This window comes from Canis lupus, chromosome 19 (assembly GCF_011100685.1).
Source record: "Canis lupus familiaris isolate Mischka breed German Shepherd chromosome 19, alternate assembly UU_Cfam_GSD_1.0, whole genome shotgun sequence".
Classification (NCBI taxonomy): Eukaryota; Metazoa; Chordata; class Mammalia; order Carnivora; family Canidae; genus Canis; species Canis lupus.
In genome coordinates, this window is record NC_049240.1 from 46495966 (window position 1) to 46523593 (window position 27628).

At 32.8% G+C, this 27628-nt stretch overlaps 1 long non-coding RNA gene across 2 annotated transcripts; it reads left to right on the forward strand.

Annotated features, from left to right (window-relative positions):
* The first annotated feature begins 23 nt into the window (after positions 1-23).
* LOC111091074 lies at positions 24-23071 on the forward strand. Of its 2 annotated transcripts, none has more exons than XR_005373823.1 (4): positions 24-103; positions 20762-20962; positions 21252-21307; positions 22763-23071. It is a non-coding gene; the product is annotated as an uncharacterized LOC111091074 (long non-coding RNA). The 2 variants fall into 2 exon arrangements; XR_005373822.1 differs by lacking the exon at positions 24-103 and adding an exon at positions 212-717.
* Positions 23072-27628: the final 4557 nt, after the last annotated feature.

A 27628-nucleotide genomic window follows, 5' to 3' on the forward strand; every position in this document is an offset into this window, starting at 1 on the left:
TAAGATACCAGTGAGAGATTCTAGAACACAAAGGTAAGGCTGAAATAACCCTTCCTCCACCCCTGTCTGCACCAAAGAGGCCAGGAAAGACTCTATTAGAAGGGTAAGAGAAGAGGTTGCACATTGAATATATTGTCCTTCCCTTAGGCTAGCACCACACCATGTGGAGACATCTTCTGTGACCCTTCAGTTTCTCCAGTGGGAAAAGAAAACTTAAGGGGTACAACCAGCCCCCAAATTCGGGTTGCATTATAGGCACCTTTACTCTGATCTTGCACCATGGGTATTGCAGAGGAATCTGGGAGCTCAACCACTGAGAATCTGATTGTGACAAAGAAGAGGGAAGGAACTAGCAACAACCAGCACATGGATATTGGCATATTGAGTTCACACCTGCAGTGTCCAAGTAACAGTCCCAACTGGGAGATTGTTCATCTGCAGAACTAAGATGGGGACACACCCTGACTAGGGAGCTTGTCTGGTTGTAGATATGCCTGATTTGGATCCTCAAGTGAAGAGCTTTGTTGGCTCTAGGCCCCTGTTTTTCCACCTCCAGCCAAGGAGCTGAATCACAGCCCAACCCACTATACAAAGTTTTCTAACCCTATCTGATCAGAAGAGCTGGTGGTAACTCCTGGAAGCAGTGCAGCCCAGCAACACTTGAGCTGAGAGGAGGACAGATGGAATTGATTGCCCACAGAGCATAACTAGTACCAGGTATGGAACATTTTCATGCTCTACACAGGCAGGAGGATAATTCATAGCCGAGGCTCAGGGTAGCTCCTGGCCCCATCCAAATGAAAAGCCTGTTGGAGAAAATTAAGATTTTTTATGTAAGTTTCATGGCAACCACAATGACAAATCCTGTAGTAATTACACACATAAAAACATAATAAATAAGTCAAATCAAACTAATACCATAATAGGTATTAAAACACATACACAAAACAAGACAGCAAGATAAGAAAAAAGGTAGATTGGATGTACAAAACAATCAGAAAACAACAAAACGACAATATTAAGTCCTTACCTGTCAATAATTACTTTAAATGTAAAAGAATTAAATTCTCCAAATAAAAAACATACAATGGCTGAATGGATTAAAACACACACACACACACACACACACACACACACACGATAAAAAAATGTGCTGTCTATAAGAGACTCACTTTAGCTTTAAAGACACACACAGACTGAGAGTGAAGCAATGGAAAAAGACATTTAAAACAAATGGTGATAAAATAAGAAGTGTGTAACTACACTTATATCAGACAAAAGAGATTTTAAACTAAAAATTATAAAAAGAGACAAAGAAGGTTATTATATAATGATAAAAGTGTCAATACATAAGGAAGATACAATTGTAAATACTTACACACCCAATATTGTAGCCCTTAAATATATGAAGCAAAAACTAACAGGGCTAAAGGGAGAAATAACATTAATACAATAACACTTGAGGACTTTAATGTCTCAGTCAATACTGAATGGATTATATATAGAGAGAATCAGTAAAGGAACAGTGGATTTGAATAACACTATAGACCAGTCGGATTTATAGACATATACAGAACATTGTATCCAACAGTAGCAGAATACATTCTTCTCAAGCACACATGGAACATTTTCCAGAAAAGACCATATTTTAGACCATAAAGAGTCTTAGCAAATTGAAGATTGAAGTCATACCAAGTATGTTCTATGGCCACAATGGCATGAAACTAGAAATCAGTAATGAGGAAATCTGGAAAATTTCCAATCACATAAAAAATTAAACAGACTCTCCTGAACAACTAATGGATCAAAGAAGAAATTAAGGGGGGAAATAGAAGTTCATTGAGACAAATGATAATGGAAATACAATATATCAGAACTTGTGGGATGCAACAAAAGCAGTTCTAAAAAGAAATTTTATAGTAATACATAGCTACAGTAAGAAAGAAGAAAGACCTCAAATTAACAACCTAACTGCACTTTATAGAACAAGAAAAAGGATAACATATTAGCAGAGAAAATAATAAAGATTAGAGCATAAATAAATAAAATAGAGAACAGAAAAACAGTAGAAAAAGATTAACCAAAGAAAAAATTTTAAAAACTAAAAAACTTTTAACTAGATTAACCAAGGAATAAAAAAGAAAACCCCAAATCAATAAAATTATAAATGAAAAAGACATTATAATTGATACCACAGAAATTCAAAAGATGATAAAAGGCTACTATAAACAACTAAACACCAAAAAACTGGACAACCTAGAAGAATGGAAATACTCTTAGAAATAGACAACTTGCCAACACTGAATCACGAAGCCATAGAAAATCTGAATAAACCAATTATGAGTAACAATATTGAATCAGTAATCTAAAATCTACCAATGAAGAGAAGCCCAGGACCTGATGGCTTTACTGGTGAATTTTACTATTTAAAGAATTAACACCAATCCTTCTCAAACTCTTCCATAAAAATCAAAGAGAAGTGAACACTTCCAAACATATTTTATAGGGCCAGTATTATCTTGATACCCAAATCAGAAATGAACACAAGTAGAACAGAAAACTATGATGAATCCTGATGAATGTGGGTGCAAATATTCTGAAGAAAGGTACTCCTGGGTGGCTCAGTGGTTGAGTGTCTGCCTTTGGCTCAGGTCGTGATCCCAGAGTCCAGGGATCAAGTCCTGCATCGGGCTCCCCACAGGGAACCTGCTTCTCCCTCTGCCTATGTCTCTGTCTCTCTCTTTGTTTCTCTCATGAATAAATAAATAAAATCTTTTTAAAAAATTCTGAAGAAAATACTAGCAAACTGAGTTCAGTAACACATCAAAAAGATAATATACCATGATCAAGTGGTATTTATCACTGAGATGCAAATATGGTTCAACATACACAAATCAACCAATGTAATACATGGTGAATGAAAAAAATGAATCATACAGTCATCTCAATAGATGCAGAAAAAGCATTTGACAGCATCTGCATCCATGCATGATGAAGTCTCAACAAATTTGGCACAGAAGAAACATATTTTAGCATAATAAAGGCAATACATGACAAGCCCACAGCTAGCATCATAGTCGATGATAGAAGATTGAAAGGTTTTCCTCTAAGATCAGGAACAGAATAACAATGCCCATTCTTACCACTCATATTCCACATACTAGTAGAAATCTTATGTAGATCAATCAAGCAAGAAAATGAAATAAAAGGTATCAAAATTGGAAAGGAGATAAAATGATTTCAATTTGCAGTTGACATGATATTTATATATATATAGAAAATCCTAAAGACTCAACCAAAATACTCTTGAATCTATGATGAACTCAGTAGAGTTGTAGGATATAAAATAAACATACAAAAATCAGTAGCGTTTCAATGTACTAACAATGAATTATCTGAAAAGGAAATAAAGAAATCAGTCACATTTCCAATAGCACCAAAAACAATAAAGTACTTAGAAATAAACTTAAGTAAGAAGGTGAAAAATCTCTACTCTGAAATGTAAGACATTGCAGAATAAAATCAAAGAAGATGCAAATAAGTGTAAAGGTATCTCATGTTCATGGATTAGAAAAAACTCGTATTATTAAAATGTCAGTAGTTGCAAAAGGCATCCCTAGATTCAAGCAATCTCTGTCAAGAGATTCCAATGAATTTTATTTCACAGAATTTAAAAAACAAAACAAAACAAATAAAACTCCTAAAATTCATATGGAACCACAAAAGTCTCCAAATAGCCAAGGAAATCCTGACTAAAAAAGAACAAAAGCAGGAGGCATCATCCTTCCTGATTTCAAGGTATACTATAAAGCTATAGTTGTCAAAACAGTATGGAACTGGCATAAAAATAGACAATGGAACAGGATCGCAATCCCAGAAATAAACCCATGTATTTATAGTCAAGTAATACTGACAAGGGAACCAAGACTATTCAATAGAGAAAAGACAATCTTTCAATAAGTGTTCTTGGGACAACTGGATATTCACATATAAAAGAATGACACTGGACCTTCTCTTTCAAACCACTCAAAAACAAAGTAAAACAAAACAGGTGAAGGGCATTAAGGAGGGCACATGACGAGATGAGCACTGGGTGTTCTACTGTATGTTGGCAAATTGAATTTAAATTAAAAAAATAAATTAAAAAAAAAAAAAGCTTAAAATGGATTAAGACCTAAATGTAAGACCTGAAACCATGAAACTCCTAGAAGTAAACATAGAAATAAAGCACCTTAACATTGGCATTCATAGTGCTGTTTTGGATATGACATCTAAAGCACAAGAAACAAAACCAGAAATCAACAAGTGGGATTACCTCAAACCAAAAAGCTTGCAGCAAGAGAAAGCATCAACAGGTAAAAACAAACGAAACAAAACACACAAAACAAAACAAAACAAACCCCAAGGATTTGAAAAATATTTTCATGTCATATATTTAATAAGAGGTTAATATCCAAAATATTTAAAGAACTTCTGCAACTCAATGAAAACAAACAAAATGCAATTTTAAAAAATGGGCAAAGGACTTGAACAGACATTTTTTTTTTTTTCAAAGAAGATATATAGGCCAATAGGTACCTGAAAAGATGCTGACCATCACTAGTCATATGGGAAATGCACATTAAAACCACAATGAAATATCACCTCACACTTGGTAGAATGGCCATCATCAAAAAGAATAATAATAGATAATAAATGTTGGCATGAATGTGGAGAAAAGGAAACCTTTGTGCATTGTTAGTGGGATTGTAAATTGATAGAGCCACTATGAAAAACACTATGGAAGATTCTCAAATAATACAAACAAAACTACCATATCATCCAACAGTTCTACTTTTGGGAATATATCCAAGGGAAATAAAAACACTAAATGGAAAGATGTATCTACCCTCATATTCATAGCAGCATTATTTACACTACATTATTTACAATAGTCAAGACATGGACACAACCTAAATGATTATCAATGGACAAAGAGATAGATACATCTCTTTGTATATGTATATGAGTATTATTGAGCCATAAAAGAAACAAGGAAATTGGTACCATTTGGGACAACATGGATGGATGTGAAAAGCATTATGCCAAGTGAAATAATTCGGAGAAAGACAAATACTCCATGATGTCACTTTTAAGTGGAATCTTCAAGTCATAGAAAAAGAGAACAGACTTGTGGTTATGAGATGTACATTGTGGGGAGGGGAAATTGAAGGTAGATAGTCAAAAGGTACAAACTTTTGGTTATAAGATAAATAAGTACTAGGGGTATAACACACAACATGATGACTAACTAACTGCTATATGATATATAGAAAAGTTAAGAGTAAATTCTAGGATTTATCATCATGAGGAGAAAACCTTTTTTTTTTCCTTTTTTCTTTCTTTCTTTTCTTTTTATTGTATTTGTATCAGAAGATGGACATTAGCTGAACTCATTGTGGTAATCATTTCACACCATATGTAAATCCAATCATCTTGCTGTATCTTTAAACTTGTACAGTGATGTATCCCAATTATTTCTCAATAAAATTGGAAAAAAATTAAGAAATATTCTGTCTATTGTTTCTGGGTAACATATGATTGGACTTTCCTGAGCCAGTCAATTATTCCTCTGTGTATTTGGGCATTAGCTGGATTCTTATGTGTCTGGAATACTGTCAAGGTAAATACCTTAGGCTTTACACAGAGGATTAGACTAGATCACTAACGAACTCATCCTAATATGTAAGGGAACAGAAAATCGGAGAGTCACAGAAAATTACAGATTTAGGAAATGTTTTCTTGTTAGTTTAGAAAAAACACATTTAATTTTAAACTTGGAAAAAGAAAATCACTATTCATTAGAATGAACACATATATTTGGTTGGATTAGAAATCTCTAAATATACAAAATGCTAAGTTGAATGTATATATATATATATATATATATATATATATATTTAATATTTTATTTATTTGAAAGAGAGACAGAAAGAGAGAACAAGAGCAGAAAGAGGGGCAAATGGACAAGCAGACTCCCTGCTGAGCGAGGAGCCTGACTGAAGGCTCCATTCCAGGATCCTGAAATCATGAGTTGAGCCAAAGGCAGATGCTTAACTGACAGAGCCACCACAGAATAACTGCATGTATTTATAATTAAAAAATTTTGTTTTGATATTTACAATTTGGGTATTGGATTTCTCTATTTAAGCTAGAGTCTATTTTTGATTGGAAAATTTGATAAAAACCTGCATTAAATGTGATTTTTTAAAATTCCTCAATCAAGAAGTAAAATCCATGTCTTCACTCCTTCAATAGACCGCTAGTTTGGTTTTCTTAGCTCTAAATATAATTTTCCATTAAGTTCCTAGAGAGAGTAGGTTTTTGGTGACTATGTGGAACCATAGTTCATGTATGAATTTAAATAAATAACCTTTACCCTTAATTGTTAGTTTTTAATCTATGATATATTAACTTCAACCAATAAAACCTCAACTGATAAAAAGAAGATTTAGAAAGATAGAGATAGAGATATTTGGACAGAGATAGGATAAGGATAGGATTGTGATTTCCGTCCAAATATTAATCAAATTCCTAGGTTAGTTAAAGAAATGTTTCATTATATGTAAGAATAGGGCAAAGCAAGATTTATAGTGCTGACAAACATGAATGCCTTAGCTGTTAAGCCCCTGGAGATGAGTAACCATCGTAAGAAGGAATGAATGCAGAAAGTGAAGAGTGAGCCAGTGCCCAAACTGTGGATGGGGATTTAATCAACAAGTCAGGTTAGTGAAGAAACTCATTCCCCCTCAAGCTATCCAAATAACACAGCTTTTTCAATATGTTCTTGAACTAACAAGAGCTTAAAGAAATAAAATCTTAGTATTTTTCAAATATAACTTAACATACACATAAGTTCTGTTACTGTTTACTCATTTCATGCATAATTAAATATACTAATCAGTATTATCTATTACCAATTAATTAAAATGTTGGTAAAAATAAACATTTTAATTTTGTAGCTTGATTGTGATAATAGCATCACTTATAATAAGAATATTACACTATCCTATGCAAAAGTAATAGTAAAATATAATTACTTCTAATGCATTATTTTATAGATTTCATTTTCAGATTAAAGTAGAAATGAGGCAAAATATATATCCTTACTCATGTAACATTCAGCATCTTCCAAATATAGTTGAAACAAAGAAAAGTATGAACAATTCCTAGTTTTCACATGTATATGAATAATTTTCATATAATTTTAAAATAAATTAACTTTATAAAAGTAAATACAAGTAAGAAAATCTCCAATAATATGATTCCATTCCTCTAAAAATTTCTTATGAGCTTTAGTTTCCCAGTGCAAATCAATTTAATGTATATTCCAGTACATGCCATTGTATTCTATCAGATATTTTAATATAATCTTGTTAAATGCTTATATTTTCCAGAATTTTTTTAAATGATTAAAGAGATTGGTTCTCATCAAGAGTGCCTCTGAATTCTCATTGATTGTTCTACTTTGGATAATAGCAAATTTAAATTAACATTAATTTTTTTAAAAAAGTAATAATTTCTAATTTGGAAAACAAACATGAGTTTGTGAACTAAAATTTTTCCTCAAGTTATTTCTTTGGTGTTGTCCTAAAACCCCCATTCCCTACAGGAATGAATGAAATCTGGTTTATTAGATGAACAGGAGATTATTTACAACAGCAAAAATTACAAGGTGATAAATATAAATCATGTGAAAGTTTAAATACCACAACCAGTGTTAATTACCCATCCCCAAGTGATTATTAGAATTAAAAAAGGAAATAAAAACTGCAAGTTTCATTATATGACATCCTGATAATATAAATTGCACAGTACTACAGTATAAGAGTGCCTCCAAGTGGCATTCATCAAAACTCCATATGAAAAATTTAAGTACAAGAGCTAAAAGTTAGGCTTTAGTAACAGTAGACCCTAAAGGAACACTATCATTCTTTTCTTTCTTCTTCCTTAGGATCTACCCTTCTTATTTATAATTTAATTTAGAGGAAATTCTTAAATCTCTTTAAATATCTACACTTAGCCTCATTAATCTTCAGAATTCTAGATTGTTTCTAATATTATTTATACTGTCTTAATATAGTGTTTAGGTAGCTGATGAGTAATTATTTCATTTCCATTAAACTTGTACAGTAGAATCTGTTCTGATTAGTTATACTATGCCCCCTCTTTTCGTTGTTCTTGAAAATATTGTCTCTATTTCCAAGATCTTAGAGGATAAGAGGGACAAAAGACTTATTCCCCCCTATATAATCCTAGAGTCATTGTATCATCTAATTCCACCTGTCTGATTTCACAATTAAATATAAGAGTTTAAGGGATATACCCAAGGTAATCCTGGTTGATAACTTTACTAATGGAATCTGCCTGACAATGTTTATAATTCAGTATTCATTAAAATATATTTGCTATGACACCAAAAATAGAGCACTTCCCCATGCCCTAAACAAATGCATTTTTAGTACATGGTTTTCTTAAAACTCAACCAAACTCTAGAACCCCAAATAAATTTAGAAGTTGCCTAAGGCAAAAAGTGCTCTGTAACCGACAAATGTACCAATAGGTTCTCAATAAGCTTAAAATTATTAATGTGTAGTGTTTGGGAATTTTTCTAGGTTTATATCACAGAAATATTTAAATTAGAAGAGCAGAAAGGATTCTAGGATAGTAATAAACAGGGCAGTTGAGCTTGTAAGATAACTTAGAAACAGATCTGTGTGCTCTGAAAAGATAATCTTTGTAGTGAATGTTATTTTCAAACTATTTTCACTTGTAAATACTACTCTTTCCGTTATTTTACCACTCTTTTCATGATATTTCTTCTAAATTTCATGTTTTACTGTTTATTTCCCTACTTCTTTTTCATATAAATGATTCCAGGAAGGCATTCTTCTCTCTTTTCCCAAAGGTGTCATTCCAATGCTGTTCTTTCCTAATTCTTATTCCTTCCCCCCTCCCCTAATTGCTTTTTATGGGTCTTTTTCTTTCTCTCCTGCCACTTCATATGCAACTTTCTTGGAATGAGATAGCCAACATCAATAACAAGATTTAAAGTTCATTCTCTGAGGGGCTATAATGTAGATATATCCAGAGTACTAAGTACAGAAAAGTTCCTGTAGATTTTCAAATAGATATGTGGATATCTGTATATATAACAAATCTATTAAGTTTTTTAACTTTTGAATGTTATGCTGTACTATCTATGGAACTACTTTGTTGTGAAATTAGATATTTACGGTTATTTAATTCCAAACTGCCGTTTAAGGCTTGAGCTCACACTGTAGTGTCCCTTAATTTCTTCAGCTGTATCCCATTTTAAAAATTAAATGTGTTTAACTTTCTTGCCAAGATTCCACTTGTTCAAGGTTGTCTTACACAATGGCCATTATTTTTTTTAGTCATGGTTTCACTACCTGCCAATCTGAGTTCATCTCAGAATTTCATTAGTACACTATTTGCTCCGACTCTCACATCATTAACGAGGTTTCAAATTAGGTCAGGCTGACATTCATCCCTATGGCACCCAGAAAACATGACATTGTTTACCATCACTCTGATTCAAGCCCATTGTCCAGATTTTAAACATTTCAACAATGCTCAATGCAAAAACCACTTAAATTAGCTCCTCTGAAAAAAAATTGTGACTGAAATTTAATGAGACACATCAAAACTTGGCTATAATTAATACAAAAGATCTTCTACATGCCTGTAGTTGTTAATCCTGCTTATTTCTCCCATGATTAACTATTCATTTGTTTATTTTTCCCATAGTGAGTTCCTCAGATATCTTCTTTGATATTTGCATTCATTTTGTTAGTGATGAAAGATACATGTCAACCTTCATAAATATTTCAATAACTTTTAGTTTGGTAAAGATTACTTAACTTTTCATATTGCATGCCAAATAAACCCAGATGGTATGCATATATCAGAATGAAATACATGTAATTATAAAATCCAAGTTAATATTTTACCACATTTGTGATGACTTATTCCCAAAATTAGAACAAGGAATAAACTGAAAATGAATAAACCACATTTTTATCTGGGCTTTATGCTAATTAAATATAGCAATTTAATTCTTTAGAATTCAAAATTCTAAGGATAGAATCATTTTTAAGAGACAAAAATATCTATAGAATAAACTAAGTTATAAGATATTTAACCCTAATAGTAATAATTTTTATATTTATGGACTATTTACCTCTCAACCAGCTGTCAATACTCCATACTATGTATAGAAAAAGATTTAAAACGGCCTTTCTATATACCCCTAAATGAAAATGATCAGGGAAAATAATGTTGAAATGAAGGCAATGAAGAATATGTGCTTTGAAAATTATGGTTGTTAGAAAGTACTCAAAAAATACTATTTGATTATTGTCTCACAGATATCCTAAAATCTGTGTATATCTCATCTCCCTGAATATATTTAAGAATATTCAAAGGCAGGAATATATGCTTTTGAAACGAATCTAATGTTTTTCACTAAATAAATATTATTTGCTAAGTGACTGACCTTGGATTAATATGCCTCAGAATGGCTAGATTTGTCAAATGAATTAGTCTCTGAGATGGCACCAGTTATAAACTCCTCAGATGAGTTGTGAGTCAACAGTGTTTGAGAATTATTGTCCTACGAGCAACAGTAGCAATGAGTGAATGAATGAAAATATTTAGGTGCTATCTAAAAGGACATGGTAAAGAACAGCAACAATATTTCTATCGAGCTTAGAGAGAATAACCTCATAGAACGTTTTGAGTTATTATCAGCATCAATACAATGTGATGACAGAGAATTACTCCATTTATCTGATTATACTGTCTGTGTTGACTGAATATGATATATATTGTAGCCGTTTAAAGACATAATCAAAATGTCAGATTATAAATGATATATCTCAAATTAAAATGACAGTGAAAGCTAAAAAATGATCAAAAAGGTATTTACGTTCATTTCCAAAGATTTAAAGGGATCTATATTGGTAACATTGATATCAACAATAGGCCTGGAAAACTAAGTCAAAACATATTCACAAGATATATTTGAATCCTTTGGCTGTCTCTAGATTCAAAATTAATATTCCAAAATGGGAATTACCTAATTTTCTCCAATTGTCACAGTAGTATAAATGTAAAGAATAATATTGTAAATTAAAAAAAAAAAAAAAGAAACCTGCTATTAGTTCACACTATGTTTGAGAAGATTTGTGGAGGCAACATGGTTTAGTCAAGAATGTGAGTTTGAAGAAAGACAAATTTTACACTTGAATTCTCATTATAGAACTTGTTATTGCAATGACCTAAACCAAGTTATTTCAATTTATCTTTTCTAAACAGAATCATAAAACCTACTCTGGGTATGGATAGGGGTTAAACCATATAGGTTGGTTAAATGTGATGATAACACAATGTCTGAAACCTACTGGAGGCTTTGTGAATATGTGTTATCATTTTAAAACTGTGACTTAAAGCAATCACAATGATAAGAACCAAAAGATACTACAATTAATGGGGCATCTGGGTGTCTCAGTTGGTTAAATGTCCGACTCTTGATTTTCAGCTCAGATGGTCTCCATGTTTAGCAATGAGTCTGCTTTGGACACTATCTCCCTCTCCTTTTGCTCCTCCCCCTGTTCATGCACATGCTCACTCTCCCTTTCTCTCATACTATCTCTCAAATACATACATACATACATACATACAATCTTAAATAATAACGATACTACAACTGAGGGAATTGAGGGCCTGGTTGTAGAGAACAACTGAGGTTCTTCTCTGGTATAATTATGCATACAACTTTTTTTTCTCACTTAGGTAGGATTCAGTGAGCTCACAACTCCTTTACTTGCCTCAATAAAATTTTTAATTCATAATTTTGTTCCAGCAGAAATGCTATACTGAGGAAGAAGCAGATGTCAGGGCAATCTTCATACATTCTGTGACTTGTAGCCTCTGTAGGGAGTACTTCAACAGAAGGAAAGTGGCTTTGATTAGACAGCCAAGAGGGAAAAGGTCCTTTTGCACTGATGAAGATAGCCTATCTAATGTTTTAATTATTAGATAACTGAAAATTCGTTGCTGGGGCATTAAGACATAGATAAGAGGATACTAAAACTAAACAGTGCACACTGCTTTGTTGTCCATCTTAAACATTATCATTAACATATGCACTGAATCAAAATAACTGATACAAAGAAATTGTAAATTACTTCTGCTTATGATCCCTCAGACATGGTCCATAGAGGTCAAACTGATGACATATTTTACAAAAATCATCTCATTATTTCATTAATATGGTAAATATCTCAGTATATAATCATAGGATGATAGTGATTGAAATACCAAAAACAGCCTTAACTGTAATTCAAAGGTTGTGTAATTTTATCCGTTTATATTAAAATTTGTAAAAAAAATTAGAAGATACCATTAAAAAAATACATGGAGAGAAATCCTATAGGAATTCAAGGGGAAAAAATCATAGGGTATACTTGGGAAAGTTTCATGAGGAAGTAAGAGTTAGTTGTTTTTTTGTAAAAATGAGTGCCATGTAAAAAACAAAATTAAGTCAGCTTTATTTCCCAACTTTGAACTTATGTTCATATTTAGGAGGTTTTCAGAAATATACAATTTGGAATGCAATTTGACTTTCAAACTCTTAAGTGTTACAAAGTGTGAACTGTGATTCAACAAACATGATAGAGAATAAATAATTATTCAAGGACAGACCAAAAAAAAGGAAAAAAAAAAAAGGCAAAATTTTAAGTGCAAGAAAATAAAGCAGTATAATAGAAGTGATATTTATAGTTCTAATACACATGAAGCAATATATTTAAGGATAAGTTCCAACAACAGAAGAAATCAAACACTATGTGAAGAAAGAAGATTGAATAAAGTATAAAAAATACATTTAAAATATTAATAATATATTTTAAAAAGCAAATCTAAAAGACATACTTTTCACTACAAAGAAAACATGTAGTAAGAGAACATCTTTGGCAATAAAATATAAAGGAAAGTCTTCATTGTTATTAATGAAATTATATAATATATTTACAAATTAATTATCTAATGAAGATAAATAAAGCTATTTGTTGCCACATAAACTTTATGACATGATTTCTTTTTTAATTTTAAGAGAACAATGCTGTGTATCTATGAAGAAAAATTCATTTATGTTTGGTCAGAATGCATCCATGATAAAAAACATAGATGCAAAAAAAAAAAAAAAAAGAAATAACTCATGTTGATATCACTAAATTCAGCAGAATATATGTTCTACTCAGCCTTAATTTCTTTTTAGGCTGTTATAAATTCTCCTCTGTTCAGCTTCAAAAAAAAGACAAAAATAATGGATTCCTCATTGGAAAATTTAATGCATATTTTAAAATTTTTCAAAATATAAAGTTGCAATTATTCTGATGAGAAGATATCAAGATAGCAAGATCAGAGAAGAAATCTGCTTAGTATGTACAACATAACCAATCTTTTATAGCACACAGAATAAAAAGTAAACAATGAAGTTTAAAATTATCTGGTTTGATGAGGGAATTAAATAGAAAGATTTTAGACTGGTGTTTAGTCTTTGGGAATGTGTGTGTGTGTATAGTAATAAATTTCGTCTGTGTAATGCAAGTTAAAAACCACTTCAAAATTCTGGTTAAGAAAGATTTATAATCTTCCAGAGCTGAAGATGTAACTTCAATAGGCTTCAGGAATTTATGAAAACAGAGTTGTCACAGTTCAATTACTTACATCATTTCCTGAACTGGAGAAACACAATAATATCATAAATTCTTCTATAGTGGAAAATATCAACCATTTACATAATGCACTAGCGATGACTTTAGCAGCAGGCCAGCTAATTGTCTACCTTCTATAAATTAGCAATTAGGAGATTATTTTCATTCCTCATGACATCTATTTCTGTACATTTTTCTGCATCATTTCCCGGGTGATCTTGTTCTACCTCTTTCTAAATTGATTATTTTCTAACCATAATAACCTTATATTAAAACATATGATTAGACATAGACATTTTAGTGTGAATGCAACAGAACAAACATTTATTGAGCATAGTATTGCTAAGAATAGGTTGGATAATGTGGGAACTGGAAAGATTAATCGGGTAATTTCTTTGCTTTCAAATTTATTGGAAGGGAACAGATAGAGATATAAGTACATACATATCACAAAATGTCATTTGCCATTGGCCACGAAAGTGTTTTAATTTTGTGTAACAAAGAAGTAGCTGTGATGAGGTGCCTGGGTGGCTCACTGGGTTAAGCATCTGCCTTTGGCTCAGGTCATGATCCCAGGGTCTTAGATCAAGCCCAGTGTCAGGCTTCCTGCTCAGGGAGAGCCTACTTCTTCCTCTTCCTCTTCCTCTGTCCTGCCCCTCACCCCGCTAGCTTGTGCTTGCTTTCTCTCACTAATAAATAAATAAAATCTTTAAAAGAAGAAGCAGCAGCAGCAGCTGTGGAACCATAGAGGCAACTGTTGTGAATCCACTGGGGTCAGGGTTAGGGAGTGCTTCCATCATGGCCCATGTAGCTTTTGAGAGGACTTTTAATGAATGTGTAGGTTTTTAGTGGGTGACACACAAAATTCAGATAGAGATGAACAGGAGGGAAGAACCTCAGAACATAGTTTTTGAAGGTGTGGAGACAGAATATGGGATTTATCTTTTGGGGTAGAAAGGAGGAGTCTCATTATATTTTAGAGCAAGAAGCTCTTTCTTTTATTCTGTATTGTTTTATCAAGATTACAGGATGGTTACTCCTCACATTGAAATACTGCTAGTATCGCTACTGTGCTTCTCTCTATTTGGTGAATCTTTCATATATACAACTCTCATTCACAAAGCTGATTACCAAAGTGAGAAAATTCACTTAGTTTCTTTTGATTGTAAGTAATTTTTTTAAGCTAAGGTTCAGAATTTTTTTTGGTTAGATTTGACTAAAAGAAAATCGCAAACCTGGAGTCAACTTCCTTTTAGTTGAGCTTCACAATACAGTCCATTGTTTTTTCTTTCCAGTGTAATCTTTTATTTTTTAGCAAACAGCTTTTAGAGTTACATAGGCTATCTAGATTAAATGCTTTGCATTTAGCCAAGAAAAGCTGATGAAACTCTTATTCAAAAATTTGAGAGGCTTTACTTTCTAGAACTTAATATGTACTGAACCTCAAAATGGTCATCTATGGAATTCTGATGAAATTGCCTTAAAAGCACAAGGCATTTGCTAATTGCTTATGATTTAATTCAAAATTTTCCATTCTTCCTATGTAAAATTCATAATCAATTATTTTTATTTTATTATTTTTAATTCCAGTATGATTTACATGCAATATTATATTAGTTTCAGGTGTATAACATAGTGATTAGGCAATTATATATACATTATGAAATGCTCACCACCACCACAATAAGAGTAGTTACCATCTGTCACCATACAAAGTTTTCATACATAATCAATTATTTTTAAATTCATAGGCTTCACTTGAATAGCATTTATGACCCAATAAAAATATATTGGGTAAAATTTTATCATGCTCAAAGAGATGCAAGGACTAAATGAATGTGAGGTTGCCTTGGCAATACAGCCCCACACTTTAAAAAGCAATCTTTCCATGGTTTTTCTACCTGCTTTGCAGAGATTACATGAAATATCCAAGAGAGACCATATTGTTAGCACATTAGGGCATTTAGTGTCTACTCAAGTCTCTTTAACTTTTCAACAGAAATCTTGGTAATAAGTTTGCAACTAGCTGACCCTGTGCCTATGAATAGACCATTTTATTCCTCTGAGTCTCTTTTCTAATCTATAAGCCAGTGAAAAAAGGCATAAACAGCACAATCTATGCTTAAAAAAATATCAACCCTCTCTCTAACCCATTCTACATCCTGCAATACTCATTAGAACATGAGCCATGCATGAGTACTAAATGGATATTTTCAAAAATCCCACCCATAATTAGGTGAATGGATAAAGATTTGACACATACACACACACTGGAATATTATTGAGTGATAAAAAAATGAAATCTTGTCATTTGCAAGAACATGGATTGATCTAGAGAACATTATGCTAAATGAAATAAGTCAGATGAAAATACTATCCATATAACAAGACATGGAGGACTTAGAGAAATGGGTCCAAAGAGCTATAATAATGAAAAGGTGTCTATCTTTGAGATGATGAATAACAATGAACAGTGGTTCTCAAACTTTAATATGAATGGGAACTATCTGGAAATACTGCTCTTGTTCAGTAAGTATAGAAGGTCTTCAGCAAGCCTTTTACAAAGAAATGCCAATGTTGCTGGTCAGTAGACCACACTCTGAGTAACCAATGATAAGAGACACTCAGAAAGCCTGGGAGTAAGCAGTGAGGCATGGAGACAGGAAAAGGATTTTCATATATGTGCCCAAGCAGAAACACGACTCAGAATCTCACTGGAATCAGAAAGCACATTAAATCCGCGCTTTGTTCTGGCAATATTCGCTACCAAAAGTCCTTTTATGAACCATATAAATTGAGCTTTGAGTATGGAAATTACCTGGCAATAGATATTTTAGCTAAAAAATATCTCTTTCTTTGTAGGCAATCTACTTGACTATCTAGTAAGACACCAGGTCATAAGAAGAGATAAGGAAGGCAGAATTAAGAAATGTGAATTTAAAAAGAGATGATTAATCCATTTTCTGGAGAAAATGTAGAAACATAAGACTAGGAAGATGATTGCATTGGTCATCTGCATATAACAAAAGAATGTGTTTTTTGTTTTGTTCTGCATTTTCTTTTTGAGCTCCAATGTATCACTTTTTTTACTGCCCAGATATATTTCTTTAAAAATTTTCCTGATATAACTTATTTGCTTCAAATAATTATTTTATTTTATTTAATTTGTAGTTAGTATACTCTTTATATTGCAAGGTAAGGACAGTCTATGAAACTCTAAACAGTGACTTGGGCAAAGTAAGCACTTTGGGCTTCAGTTTTCTCTTTGCAGATCCAAAAGTTCGTATGCTCCTTCAGCACTGAGTTAATGACACAGTCAGGACCAAAACCCAGATTTTAAATTCTCATTTTACTTCTCTCATCACATTATCAAGTGTTTCTTATGTATTGCATTAGGGTGTGATATAAAATCAAAGATTTTGATTGGAACTAGAATTGCTGCGCTCAAATTCCAGCTTGGGTAACCTTGGGAAATGTAATCTTTCTGAACCTATTACCTCATGTATAAAATAAAAATAATTGTAATATCTTATTTCAAGGGATGGTTCGAAGATGACATGATAATATTTGGCTACCCATCAACTACCATATAATCATAAATGTTATAAAAATAAGAATTATCATTAGGCAATTATGTTGCTTTTGTATAAACAATCCATTGGGGATCATAAATTAATGTTTCTAATGCTATCTGAATATCTTTATTACACTTTTTTCAAAACAAACCTATCATTAATGAATTTCTAATTCAAATAAACTTGGTCTATAATTATTGTCTTAAAAACTTGGTGTGTATTCCATACTAGCCATTATAATAACCTTACTTTTAAGTAAAAAATTACATTTTTTAAGACATTTAACTTCCATTTTAAAACGTTAAAACTTCTTTGCTTCTTATTAGGAAGAGTTCTGTTGGCACATTCATCTTATGTTCTTCCTAATGCTTTGGTACCTCAACAACCCACAGGTCTAGACTGAGGTTAACCATTTTTGTCTGATATTTTATAAATATAGCTTCTGAAATTCCTCCTCTATAATTAGACAACAATGGGAATGAAGGTGATTTGATACATTCAACTATTTTAATATTCAAATAGTCATAAGATTTAAAGTCCATTTCAAATAAATGATTTCAACAATTATATTGTATTTCTTGAACAGCAATCCAAGTCAGCAATCAAATGATTGAATTTTGACATTTTTGAGCTATCTCACCAATATCATATACAGGACTAAGTTTTTCCTCTATGGGGAAAAAAAATATTATAAGAGGATTCCAGGATCCTATGCTTACAAGATCAAATAGAGAAGAGGCAAAGGGAGCGATATAGAGGACAAGTGAATCAGCACTCACTTATTCGTGTTCATAGAAATATGATGAAAAAAGGGAAAATTTTACAAAAAATCTTCCACTCAAAGAAATACACAACCTATTTCTAGCTGTGGTTTATTTCTAATGCAATGGGACTGAAATGCCAACTTCCTCAAATCCTTTCTGTTTTTCTCTCCACTCACCCACCAACAATAATTGAGTATTTTAACTCAATTATTTAATAATTGAGTTTGAGTTTGAGTTTAAAAACTCAAGTATTTAATAATTAGAGTATTTTAACTCTGACTAAAAAGAATAATTTTAACAAAATCTGCTTACTTCACAATCATAAAGGTAATATGCCCAAAAGAAGAATTTTCAAAATCTGATGGTGGGTTTCCCTGAAACAACAAAAATAAGGGAAAGAAATTTAATTACTGTACATCTGCTATTTTTGTCACACAAACCTTAGAAGTGCTCATTATCAATAAAGAGTATATGATGAAATTGAGACCTAATAAGTTATACAACTTGCCAAATATCACACATCAGTAAGTGCGATAACCTTGGATTCTCCAAAAACAATGTATTAAAGGTCGGGTCTTTTTATCCCCAGATATGTCATTACTTTTATGATGTCACAAAGTCTTTAATCTTTCTGGACTACAATTTATGCCTCCCTAAAATGATGCTGTTTGAGCAGAAGCTTTCATTCTGCTTTGTAATTCTGTGATCATGACTATGGCTGGGGCATACATTGATAGAATAATTGGCCAATAATACAGGGTCGTGGCATCATCTCCGAAGCTTGCCATAAATGACCTGAATAAAAAAACCTAAATATAATAACAGCTCCATTATAATTCACTAAATAGTGTTCTTTTGGCCTGAGAGAGTTAACATACCACCCTGAATGCCCAGTCTAATATCAGACAGTAAATGAGGCATTTGGGAGATGGGGATCAATGACATCCCTGCATGCACATCAATTGTAGAATAATTAACTAAAACCCAAAACCAGGAAGTTCAAAAATTGAAATGCTCTCCACTGCACTTTTCTATCACCAATCATTGTTGTACATCATTGTACAGGATGTACTTGTGATTGAGGAGAGAAGCCTTGACAATTTAATGAAGAAAAGATAAAACACAGTAATCCTATAGAGAGAAAGGCTGGTCTCCTATTTATCAACAAATGCATTAGGAATCTTCCATCATTAAATTATATGTCAATAATGGTATGAAATGAAAAGAAATAAGTGCCAAATAGGTTTCCTGGTATAACAAAGGTCTTAGAAATTTAAGCTTTTATAATCATGTAAAAAAAACTAAAAATCCTCCTGCTCTATGACCTAATTGTACCGAGATATTAATAGAAATGGGTCTATCATTCTTAATCACGCAAAAATTGAAATCGATAAAGGATTTGCCTGAGTAAAAACTACAACATAAGTCCCAACAGACTGTGCAAATAACATGCAGCATTTTTTTAGCTTAGGACACATAAATTAAAATAATACTGCTGTTGAAATCACATAGTTCAGCAACAGAGGAAGCAAAATAGAATACAACAAAAAAATGTATGTGTTTTAAATATAGCTTCTTTAATTAAACTTCTGGAAAAAAACAAAATGGAAAATTTCGGATTAAACTTCAAAGATTAGGGGCACCTGGGTGGCTCAGTGGTTGAGCATCTGTCTTTGGCTCAGGGCGTGATCCCGAGGTCCTGGGATCGAGTCCCACGTCAAGCTCCCTGCAGGGAGCCTGCTTCTCCCTCTGCCTATGTTTCTTCATCTCTTTCTGTGTCTCTCATGAATAAAGACATAAAATATTTTTAAAATAAATAAATAAAACTAAACTTCAAAGATTATAAGGTAATTTTGTAACAGCCTTCCAAAACATCAATAGATCAAGAGAAAAGCTACAGATTTCTTTAACCTCAAATTATCTGTATTGCCATTCTTAAATAAAAATAAATGCATTGTAAAATATTTTGCTTTGCTCTGCAAGAATTCATTTTCATCTATGAAATCATAGCCATTATGGTGTCCCATATGCAGAACAATGTGATAAAAATAATAAAAATATGAAGTTTGACTATAAGTAATTTTAGAGAAGTAAGATTTTTAATTTTTAAGAAAAACTTACTAGATGTCAGTATTAATAATAACTAATATTATTTTAAGAGTAGTTGTTTCAGTTAATTTTGCACTGATTCTAGAAATAAAATAAATGATGTTCAAAAAGTTTGGAATTTCTCTTTACCACTGTAACAGAACCAAAGGAGAAAGGTGATCTATTTTTCTTCATTTTGTTTTCAATAATCATAATCACCATCCTGATACATTTCATTTACAAGTCTGGACCCAATTGTTTGTGGAGTTTTTGAGAAATTATGTTTAATTTTAATGAAGATGCAACAGACAGAACAGCAAGCAGAATTTGGTAAAAGTATCTTCCACTTTCTGACTAGGTAATAGCGGGCAAGCGATTTAAACTCTCAGAGACTCTATTTCTTGTCTTCCAGATGAAAATGAAATGACTACTGAAATCAGAGTTGTAAGGATTATATATTAACACACTTAAGAGAAATATTATGAGATCTGTGAAGATATATAAATGATAGTCATTAATTTTAAGGAAAAAGTTATTTTTTCCCATTTTATAGGTTGACAGTAGGATTACAGCTTCACTCCAAGAATTTTCTTCTTACCAAGCCTGAGCAAAGAGCACCACTCCTAGACTACTTGTGCTTCTGTGTGCACGCTTCTCCAAAAATCAAGTGACTTCACTGGTAGTTAAACTGAGAAAGACTGAGTAGATGTGGCTGTCCCAACGCTACCTGCTTTCTTCCTCTTGCTGGCTGAGAGTGAGTTCTATCCATTCCTCTGAGCTTTGCTCTTTGAGGAGGGGTGTTTAGGAGGACTACTGTGCAGGGCAAGTCCCACCTGGATCCAGAAGAGTTGTGTCTGGCTGGGAGAGGCTGCATATTTCTGGGATTTATTGAGAGGATTGATTGGCACACACACTATGCTCTCTCCCACAAATCAGGCATTATTAGATATAAAGGGACAATTTGGCATCCATAATTATATTTTAAAATCTCAACTATATTCCTCAATAAAAAAAATAAGGTAAAAAATAATTCTTTTCTTCAGTCCCAGGTAGAAGCTCTCAACATGGATATTGAATAGAATATGCCATAAACTCTAAGGTAATTGGACGTGAAAATAACAAAATGTATAAGCGCAAATTGTTGAAATTTGTCATAAGCATCTCTTAGTGACTACTGATAAGTGTAGCACTTAGATGCTGTACATGTCCTGGCAGAAATGTAACAAAATTAATTTGGAATTAAAATAACCATTTAGGTATGCACAAAGACATAAATATTTTTAGATTTCTATGTTCAAAAAAAGAAGATACTATAGCATTTTATGTGTACCCTAGTAATTGTTTGTGTTTCCGATCAATAGAAATATAGTGCTGACCATAAATATGTGTTTAAAGTTTAAATCCCTATAATTTGAATTTCCTAGTAATCACATTTAAAAAGGTAGAAAAGACATAATTGACCTTAATAATGTATTTAACTGAATATATCCAAAATATTATCATTTGAGATGTAATCCATATACAATATTGATGAAAAATATCATATGAATTTTTTTCTTATTACTTTTCCTAAAGTCCAATACGTGTTTTATATTTATCTCATTTTGCACTAGCCATATTTGCTGAGTAGCCATATGTGTCTAGAGGATACTGAACTTGATAACAGCACAGGTGTAGATCCTTAAGAGAATACTATATCAAAACATCAGACACACACACACAAGCACACTTATGTGTAATAACGTAAAACCTTCATTAACCAAAATGAGTGAAGAATGAAAACTTCAAATTGAATGCCTTAATTGACTTATGTTTGGGGTGGGGTTTCTTTCATATATATATATGAAAATATATATTTTTGATATCATATATATAAGTATATATGATATATGTATCAATCCTCTTCCTTTTCTTGATTAGGTGTTATTTAGCAAAAATAATTATATATTTAATATGTAATTAAATATTTATTTAAACAAGTGAAATGATGAACAATTTGTTTTGGAAGAGAAAGAACAGATGTTTGTGGACTGATTTACCTGCCATGCAATCTGAGCTCATAGAAATTAAATATATTTTTCCCCAAATATCCTGAAACAATTAGTCATCAATGTTAGAGCAGCTTAAATGTTTCAGAGGGATTTAGCACAGTTGGGAACCCAGCATTAAGTTGTTTTTTATCAAAATATTGAAGCTTATTGCACTGATGGATTCACTGTTTTGTTCCACAAAATCTGAGTTTTCTTACAAAACAAATGTATGCAGAAGCCAAAACTACAACTAGATCAAACTTAGAGACAGTATAGATCAAATCAAGACTAGGGATCCTTGGGATATAGATGTGTTTATCACAGTGTTCTACAATTCCTCACATAGAGTACAAATTGCATTGTCTTTGCGGCAGCTTGTACTATCACTTGATCACTTATATAGTATTTGGTGAGGAGGAATGTTCTGGTTTCTCAGAGATACAAAAATTTTCGGAACCCAAATCTGAAATCCGACTTAACACTTAATTTGCTTGATTTTTTTTTCTTCCACTCTTATTCCTAAGCAATCCTTCGAGGAAGACTGAAAGGGCAGAGGTAAACACCTGCTTTGTGAGGTCCACCCTGCTCTCCATCCAGCTGTAAAGTCAGAGAAAGACTTCAACTGCAGTACTTTCTTAGTGTGAAAAAAAAAATCTTTCTGAAAGTTTTAGTGTCTATAAATAATTATGTACTTTTCTGAATCAAACTTTTCTGTAGTTTTTGCCACCTTGACGCAAACCTTAAAAAACCAATCTTTTAAAACTAAATTTAATTGCTAGATTCTAATTCTGAAAATAAGTCTCAAAATAAACTTCAGAAGCTGTGAAAAATGGTTTACATATGTTACGATTGTAATTAATTTAAAAATAAAGGTATGCATATAAAAGTACTAAGAGAAGTCAAATGTTAATAATAGTGTCTTTGTGTTATGAAATATGGTTGTTTATTTTGGAATTTGATTTTATTATACAGTAAGCGCATATTACTTTTTAAAAAATATTGTATTTATTTATTTATGAGAGACACAGAAACAGAGGCAGAGACACAAGCAGAGGGAGGAGAAGCAGGCTCCATGTAAGGAGCCCGATGTGGGACTCGATCCTGGGAATCCGGGGTCAGGCTCTGAGCCAAAGGCAGATGCTCAACTGCTGAGCCACCCAGGTGTCCCCATATATTACTTTTTAAATTATAAACTTCGTAAAATAAAATGAAACACCCATGGATATGTACATCAAATAAGGTATAGTGACTCAGAAATACTAAAAACACACCCCCACCAATACAATCTGATGTTAAAATATAAAATTACAGGGCACCTGGGTGGCTCAGTCGGTCCTGGGTCCTGGGATTGAGTCTCATGCTGGGCTCCCTGACTGAGAGCCTACCTTTCCCTCTGTCTCTCCCTCTGCCTGCTGCCCCCACCCTGCACTTGTTCTCTCTCTCTCTCTCTCTTCCCCTCTCTCTCTGTCAAATAAATAAAACCTTTTAGAAAAACCATAAAATTACAGTTCTAACAACTCCCAGAAATTTTACTCCTCAGTGTGTAGCTTTCAATATTAACACTGTTATTGTTTTGGGTCAAAATACTTAATCCCTATTTCAAATAACCTTTCCAGCAGAACTTGTCTTGCTTATCCTCATTCTTTTCACTTCCAGGAAAATATTATCTTTCAACTGTTAAATATTCTTCTATTTTTCACAGTGATTATGATTAAATTGTAAATTTGAACACAAAAATATAGCTCATGCTAAAGACTAACATGTTAATATCTAGTCAGTATAACTATTGGAGAAATTCTTAATACTTTTGCATGCATTCATTTATTCAGACATGCAGGCAAGCAGGCAGGCAAAGTGTTTATGTTTTTATATTTCTTAAAGTTCTAATTTTGAAATATTTTAAACATACAGACAGAAACAAGGAATATTGTGACATAACCATGTTCCCACCATCCAGATTTAACAACTGCTATCATTTGCCATAGCTGCTTCAGGTCTTTATTTTAGAAAAAAAAATCTCATAAACAGTCAAAGCTTCCCACTCTTCTATTTCCCCTTTATCCTCTTTATCCAAAGGTAATATCCTTAATTTGTGGGGGGTTTTTCTATGTATGGTGTTAAATTTCTAGCATTTTACATTTACAAATAATAAATTATATTGTTCTGCATTTTTAATTTGCATAAATGGCATGTATCCTTTTGTGACTTATTTTATAGCACATTAGACCTTTTAGTATTATCCCCTTAACCCGCTGGATCTAATCTTTTTTTTTTTTTTTTTTTTTTTTATTCATGAGACCCAGAGAGAGAGGCAGACACACAGGCAGAGGGAGAAGGGAGAAGCAGGCTCCATGCAGGGAGCCCGATGTGGGACTGGATCTCGGGACTCCAGCATCATGCCCTGGGCCAAAGGCAGGTGCTAAACTGCTGAGTCACCCAGGGATCCCCTAACTACCTTATTTTAATAGCAATCTAATAATTCATTTTTCCACTCCTATGTGGACATTTTTAGATTTTTTTTTCGATTTTTTTTCCAAAACAAACAATATCGTAAGGAATACCATGAACATCCTTATAATGCACATATGACAGTTTCACCAAGATGGACATATTACAAACAGAAATTCTGCATTATGCAAGATGACCATCATCAATTATGCTAGATAATGCCAAATAAAAATCCATAATAATCATGTTAACATACACTCCCTCCAACCATATATATTTTTCCATATCCTCAAATTAGCCTATTGGGATTTTGACTGGACTTGCAATAAACTCATAAATTAATCTAGGGATAATTAACATATGTATGTGATGTATATGTTCTGTTATTATATATCATACTAATATATACCATTTATGAACGTGACACATGTTGGGAAGGCAGTCCTCCTTGGGCCTCTTGTATTCCAGCTACATATTTTGTGGATGTGACAAGAATGCAAGGCAACTGACTGCTTTCCACTGGACTGGAACAGGTCATTTCTCAGTGTTAGTTATGTAGCTGGTAGCTTTCAGAAAAGAGATAATGCCTTCTCTCAACCCGAAATGCAAAATCAAACAAAAAAGTCTTGCTTACTGCCTGCAGTGAAAGCAGTGGATCCCTAAACTCAGTTTTCTTCTATAATTCAGCCCACTGTGTGTGCAGGCATCTACCTGGGCCTGTCATCTCTCTGTGATCTTGGGTGATGAGGGCAAAGGGACCAAAGCAAGGATGGCAATATTCATGCTGCTTCCTTAGCTGTACTACTTTGATCTCTAACTCAGGAGCCTTGTGCCTTCTGCCAGAATCTATGAAATAGTGTCAAAGTAATTTGGCAGGTTCTAAGTGGGGTAAAGTAAAATCTCAGAGCCAACGGCACACATTTTATTTATTGAAGACTTGTAACCCTCAATACAGATTTATAATTCTCTGTATAAAGGGCTTCCACATCTTCTGTCAGAAGGAAGGAAGGGAAGGAGAGAGAGAAGAAGAGGATGGGAGGGGGTGAGAAAGGGATGGACACAGGGAGGGAGGGAAGACGGGCAGAAAGGAAGGAAATGAGAAGTATATTGGCCAAATAAAACATGTCTTTCAATCAGATTTGAGATTAAATTGCTAAATTGCCACCACTGTGCAAAACTGTTCAGTCTGTGTTACACATAAACCTATATTATTCCTCTTAGCTATTTTATTGCAGTGATTTGGTTGCATTTGTTTTTCTTACTGTTATCCAAGAATAAATATCCTTTTTTTTAAGATTTTATTTACTTATTCATGAGAGAGACACACACACACACAGAGAGAGAGAGAGAGAGAGAGAGAGAGAGGCAGAGACACAGGCAGAGGGAGAAGAAGGCTCCGTGCAGGGAGCCCGACGTGGGACTCAATCCCAAGACCCCAGGATCATGCCCTAGGCCAAAGGCAGGCGCTAAACCGCTGAGCCACCCAGGGATTCCCCCAAGAGTAGATACTCTGTAGTGACCTTGACATAATTTATATGCTTGGCATTTGGTATGTGATGTGCATATGTTACCTTTCACATATTCACTTAAGATGATCATGTGCTCTGTCTACCTTGTGAAGACTTCAGAAATCACCTATCATGGAGTCGCCTTTGTTTCTATCTCACCAGTTGGTATAGTAGAGAATTCTGTGTGTGTACTCGTAAAATAAATGCAATTGACTGACAGACTGACTATTATCCTAGTTGGAAGCATATTTTAAAATGTTCACAGCAGTTACTCTCCCTACTTATGATGATTATAATCATAATAATCAATTCCATTCGTATTATGCATTGTATTTTCCCAAACTTTTTTCATATACATTATTTAATCTGATCATCTAATAAGCCTGGACTACAATAATCAACATAAATCTTATCCATTTGGCAAGGTAAATTGATTATATATACTTTTACACATAAGATCAAAATAAACTAACATTATGCAAAAATAAAAAGGCAAAGGACACATCTGCTTGTTATTTTACCTATGGTGAGCATTAATCCAAATCGTTTATGTTGACTTTGATGAAGCTACATCTGTTTATAAAAGTGCTTTGATCTGTTTTACAAAGCAAGTGCCCCTAGGGTATCCTTAGACTGAGCAGAAGATGGTAAAATTATCCTTTCTTTTCAGATTTTGAATTAGATAGCTTTGCTTAGCCAAAATGTCTCAGGGCAGAGAATATTACCATTCTCAACTTAATTTATAAATGTGTTCATAAGTGGGTTTTTTTTTTTTCCTTCTTCTTCTCAACCCATTTGTAATATTGCTTACTGCGCTCCAGGTCTAAAATGTTTCTATGCTCAATCATCTTAAAGTGTAAAATTGTCTCTCAATTTGGAGATCACTAAGATGGACTGCATCTCTGAGAATAATTAATATCTGGAGACCCAATTTAGTTCTTTTTGTTCTAATGTTCAACAAAGGTCCTCATTTATCAATGTATGTTTCCCATGTGTCACATCGTTATCTTAAAAGTAGGTCACAGGAAGAACACTATTGACTTTTAAAGTCTAGTATTCAAAGATACTGTTCCAGCGAAATTACATGTTCCTTAAACAATGACATCTAAAAGGGCATTGTACGGTCAACCACAACCACCTAATGATGATGACAGAAGTCCAAGAAATGTTTCAAAGTGGTAGAAAAACTGTTTTCAACTCAATAATGTACGATTACAAAATCTGGAGACTAAATATATGTAGGCACAGTAACTCTTAAATAGCCCAATCTGCTTGAAGATAATACTTATTTTCAATTCATATGATTATGAGGTCCATTAAGATTTTAATTTAGAGACCATGTTTTTAGTAACATAGGTAAAGGTCATTGAACTAAACAGTTCAATTAATGAAAATCTATCTAAATAGGAATATTTGGCATAAACAACTTTAAAT